Below are 5,818 nucleotides of genomic sequence, written 5' to 3'. Positions count from 1 at the left end.
GCATTGGAAATGTAATTGAGGAAAATATGTAATAAAAAATATTAAAAATTTTAAAAAATTATTTAACAGGTGTGTTCTTTCTGAAAGATTTTCTTTTGTGCTTAATTTTTCTTACTTAAATGAAATATTGCTTTTATTTTTATGTCTCAACATTTCTTTCTAATTCTTTTCTTGTAAGATATTAATTTTAACAATACTGAACTTGGAATTTTGTAAAATTTTTTATGTGTTCCTTAGGTTTAGTAGAGGTTATGTGGCATTTTTGTCCTGCTTTCTTAGAGGGAATATAGAAGGAGCCACATAACAGATAAACGTATATTTGTGGCACTTGTGCATTGTGGGTCCCCAGGGTCTGTTCTATGCTTGTGAATGTCAGTCAGGTCTTTACTACCTGATTGTAGAGAATCTTGTTGAAATACTCCCTCTTTGATGGACTATGTATATTACATGATATGTGATTCTTAAACAATGGCCTGTGTCAAAAAATAATTACCAGGTAATTAGCCATGTACTAGAGTACAGTGAATGTTACTTGTAGTTCACTAATAACTGCTGCTTACGCTAAAAACAAACTGTTTTTCCAATTCTTATAGCATTTATGAGAAGCAGAGTATAGTTACAATAGACAGGACTCTCTATTCATCAACACATCATAGGCTCCAACTTCCATAAAAACTACATAAACAGGGAGCCTGAAGATAAGTTGTCTTGCCAAGGTTGGTTGTCACAGAAAAGGACCACAGACAAGAATCATGCAATGAGCTAGCTAATACTGAGTGTTGACATGCTTTTAGAGTCAGCCTTTTCCTTGATTCTTTGAAAATGGGAACATATCTGTTGATTCTTCCAAGTGCCACTCAGCTCAGGCCATTTCCTTGACCTTTTCATTTTCAACAATGTGTGAAAGAGATTGGTGTATCATTAAAGAAAAATATCATCTGTGACAGTCACAACTGAGGCAGGAAATATAGAAGAGCTGAGGGTGTGTTTAATGCATTAAGCAGAACTGTAGCTTTATTTATCTCATATGAAAAATGTTCAACCATGTCACCCTAACTCACACCTTCCCATCTTTTTATAGTACACACCCATATTAATATGTATATTCATGCATATATTAATATGTATATATATACTTGTATATATAATGTATTCTAAAGTCATATCAAGTATATATAAAGATGTTATGAACTCAAATGCATGATTTCTTTTTCCTAAACCTACTCTACTCACTATTATTTTTGTATGAATGCAAAGGAAGAGCTCTACTTTCAGTGGTAAGAACAATACAGACTTTCACTTTATCTTTGTGTCTGCAAGTCGAGGAAAAATGTGGTGTGTGAACCAAGTTCCTCAGAGACCTTTATCTTCATGTCTTTTTTTATTGATCTTGTGGAGTTTGCTTGGTACAACAATGGGGCTGTTTTCTTCGAATACCCCTTCCTTAATTTAGGTCAATTTAGTTTTACTGGTTATTAATTGCTTATTTTCTTTTACATTTTAGCAGTTAACATGCGTTCTCTAAATTTTTGATTCATTTATATAATGCCTCTAACCATGCTCACTTATCACTCTCTCATATTTTCTCCCACCACCCTGAAGTCCCCCCCCCTTAAAATTCCTTTCCTTAAGTTCACATCTTTCTATTATTTTGATATCCAGACCTGAACTACATCAGAGTTGTCATGTGACAATGTCTGCAAAAATATCAGCTGGAGACTGGTAAGCTGACTAGAGTATTTAAAGCTAAAAGCAAAAAATCACTCTAAACTAAATCCTTAGTATCCACTGAACACATAGTGGTTAACTGCAGAAGACTTGGTCAAGATAATCCCAGTCCCAAATGATAGGGGAATTATTCCAATGTTCCATCTTTACTGGAGTGCCCGTTGTTACATGACAGCTGCTTTTGTGTGGGAATATTAGTTTTCTTGAGTAGGGTAGTTACTGGTAAGTTGCCTATTGTCTATTGGATGGCCTCACATCAACTAGAATACAGGCAATGGGAATTAAACTTAGTGGAGTATAAAATTATAATAATGTGAGGACATGATTTTTGGAAAGGGACATGTTGAGGATCTTGAGATAATGTCTGTAAGGGAATAGTCGTGGTAATGATAAAAAAAAATTAGATGTCATGTCGATTTCAAATACTAAAAATGTTACATGTGCCCCCAATTTCATTTTATATATGTCCACTCAAATACATCTCCTTTCTAGCTTCCTACTCTCTCCACATATTGCAACTTAAATACACCAATCAATTTGAAGTCATGAACACTTTAAGAGAGCAAAGATGACATTTGACACCTTGGTCTGGGTTATTTCACTCAGTATGCTTTATCAGTAATATTTCTTTATTGCAAATTTCATACTTCTTTTTTATTAGTTCTGAATAAATTTCTATTGTGTGTATGCACCGCATTCTCATTACTCATTCAGCAACTAATGCACACTTACTTTTTCATTTCCAGCTTTTGTAAGATGGCAGAAATGCACATGGGTGTTTATCTCTATTAGAAAGTACAAAGTTTTTTGGGTCTATGCCTAAAAATGTTTTAGGTGTGTCTTATGATGAATCTACCTTTAGCATTGTAAGGTATCACTAGAAAAGTTCCTGTGTTGGCTGCTGAGCCTCCAAATATAGATACTGTCTGAGACACTGGACTTTAAAAAAATTCTGTGATCACCATGATCAACAAGCCAAATTATGTTCCATCATATAGGTCAGTAGTATTTCCCCAATGATCTTTGTTTCATTGATTTTCAAAATTATATATATTATTCCAGAATACACATTTCTTCTAACTACTTTTCTAGATACTCCACACGATTCTTTCTTCAGTTCTATGGCAATATAATCATTTGCACACCAGTAACTCATTGCTTCTTCTCTCTCTTTTGGAGGGATGAGTCTTCTCTAAAGCTTTAAAACACGGCTATTCTCCGCCATTCTTCCTCGTTTGCTTTCAGTTGCCATAGAAAACTTTCAGTATGAATTAGAACACTATCTGGCTTACAATGCACTAAATGTTTCTGGTTTCCTACTAACATATATATTTCATATTTCACTTTTTTTTGAAGTATAAACTTAAGAGATCTTCACAGAGTCAGGTGTGTTGGATGTCACTTTGCTAGGGCAATCACATTAAGGAGTGTTTTCCTACAGTGTTAAGTCAAAGACTAAAGCAGAGTTGTCCTGAAGAAATGCTTCACTGAAGCGGGCACAGGAGCAAGGATATTCTGCTAAAGCAAACACATAAAAGAACTTGTGATTAAGGATTCTCTACTAAGAAAATGAACACCACAAACAACAATCTTCTGGTGTTGTCCTACAGCTTCTTTTTGTTTCTATGAACTAAGGTTCATTGGCAGGTTTGCCAAGTATAAATAGGCCTCAGAGAAGAACACCGATGTAGAATGGGCTATGCTTACTGAGAGCACTGCATGTGAATATATATATGTAATTTTTCTTTTTATTATGACTCAGTCCTTGATTTTCATATATCATCTTATTCTCAGACATTTTTCAAAGATCCTAAGAGAAAGCTTTAAGATTTATCTTCAGATTAAGTATATCCAAATATTGGCTCGTCAAGCCTATGTTATACTTTTCAATATTTTGTTTATTTTTCTTTCAAAATTTCATCAACAGATGCTTTGTTTCCAAATGATTTTCTTTTCTGTCTAGTATTTTTTACTTAAAATAAATCCTGCCTTTATTGTTATGTCTCCCATCCAAGTACTAACCAGGCCCGACACAGCTTAGCTTCTGAGATCAGAAGAAATTGGGCACTTTCTGGGTGGTATGTTATGTCTCAACATTTCTTTCTCATTCTTTTCTCAGAAAAATTAATTTTAACAACTCTTAACTCAGGATATCTGTTGAAACTTCTGTGTGCTCCTCAGCTTTAGTAAATTATATGTTTCATTTTTGCCCTCATTCAGTGGAAGGAAGTTAGAGAGAGCCAGATAAACCTATATTTCCAAAATTGGGCATTGTGTGACACAAGGTTCTGTGCTATGCCTGTGAATGTCACTCAGATCTTTTGAACTGATTCTAGAGAATCATGTAAAAAGTTTCCCTCTTCGATGGACTATGCATCCTACATACTCTATGTGACCCTTAAGTAATGGCCAGTATCGTGGTAACATCTGTAGTATAACTAAACCTGTACTCTAAGGTAATTTTATTTGCAGTTCACCAAAAACTTTTCATTATGCTAAAATTAAACTTTTTTCCAGTTTTAGTGGAATTTTTGAGAAGCAGAGTTTTCTTACAATAATCAGGACTCACTATTCACAAACACACTATGGGTTTCAACCTCCATAAAATCTACATACCAAAGGAGCCTGAAGATAAGTTGTCCTGTCGAGGTTTTCCCTGAAAAGGACCAGTCAGGAAACATGCAATGAGCTAGCTAGTACTAAATGTTGACATGCTTTTAGTGTCAGAATTCTCCTTGATTCTTTGAAAATTGGAACTTATCTGTTGATCCTTCCAAATATCACTCAGGTCAGGACATTTCACTGACCTTCTCAATTTCATCAACGTGTGAAAGATATTGATGTATAATTAAAGAACAATATCATCTGTGACCTCAACAGGCACACCTGAGGCAGGAAATATAACAGATCTGAGGGTGTTTTTAATGCCTTAAACAGAACTATAGCTTTCGTTTTTTTTTAAATCTTTTTTTTATATAAATATTTTTAATTCGGTATTTTCTTCATTTACATTTCCAGTGCTATCCCAAATATCCCCTTTCTTTACATCATATAAAGAGTATTGAACCATGTCACCATAATGAACACCTTCCCCCTTTTTAGGACATACATCTGTGTTAGTATTAATACACATATTCTCATATATATATATATATATATATATATATATATATGTGTGTGTGTGTGTGTGTCTGTGTGTGTGTGTGTGAGTATGTGTGTGTGTGTTTATGTGTGTGTGTATCACATATTCTAAAGCCTTATCAAATATATATGAAGATGTTATGATCATAAAATGTATGATTTCTTTATCCTAAACCTACTCTACTCCCTAGTAGTTTGATATGGATAAAAAGGAAAACCTGCCTGTTGTGTGGCTCTAACAATACACATTTGCACATGAGCTTTTTGTCTGAAAGTCCAGGAAAAATGTCATGTGTGAAACAAGTTCCTCAGAGACCTTTATCTTTGTTCCTTGCTCTTTGATCATATGGCATTTGCTTGGTGCGTTTATGGGGCTGTGTCATCTATTACCCACTCCGGATTAAGTTTGGATGGTTATTAATTTCTTGCCTCTATTCTTTTATATTTCAGCAATTAACATGTGTTCTTTCAATTCTTGATCCATGTTTATAATGCCTCTAGTCATGCTCACTTATTAGTCTCTCCTATTTTCCTCTAACAACACTGAAGTCTCCCTGCTCCCTAAAAATACCTTCCTTAAGTTCATGTCTTTTTGTTATTTTTGTTACCCAGATCTGAGTTTTATTAGACCTGTCATGGGACTATGTGTCCACTGGAGCCTGGTGAGATGACTAGAGTATACACAACTAAAGGCAATGAACCACCTTGTCTAAAATCTATCACTACTAGTTCACTTTCTTTTGAACTTGAAACTTAAGTGTTCTTGGAGAGTCAGTTGTGTTGGATTTTATTTTGTGGGGGCAAACCCATTTAGAAGTGTTTTCACGAACTTGTCACAGGTCAAAGTCTAATACAGACTTGTCATGGAGGAGTATTTCACTGAAGTAGACACAGGAGAGATGATGTTTTTCTAAATCAAACAAGTGAATGTTATGAGGGATTCTTTATT

At 34.5% G+C, this 5,818-nt stretch overlaps 1 pseudogene across 1 annotated transcript in view; it reads right to left on the bottom strand.

Annotated features, from left to right (window-relative positions):
• The window catches only part of LOC110295818, a 41,777-nt pseudogene that overhangs the window by 9,347 nt on the left and 26,612 nt on the right, over positions 1 to 5,818 (bottom strand). Inside the window, exon 2 of the transcript XR_002378110.1 lies at positions 4,345 to 4,384. The product of XR_002378110.1 is annotated as a proline-rich protein HaeIII subfamily 1 pseudogene (transcript). The remainder of the gene's footprint in view (positions 1 to 4,344; positions 4,385 to 5,818) is intronic.

This window comes from Mus caroli, chromosome 6 (genome assembly GCF_900094665.2).
Source record: "Mus caroli chromosome 6, CAROLI_EIJ_v1.1, whole genome shotgun sequence".
Classification (NCBI taxonomy): Eukaryota; Metazoa; Chordata; class Mammalia; order Rodentia; family Muridae; genus Mus; species Mus caroli.
The sequence above is the reverse complement of the archived record's forward strand: the minus strand, read 5'-3'. Positions and strand labels throughout refer to the sequence as shown.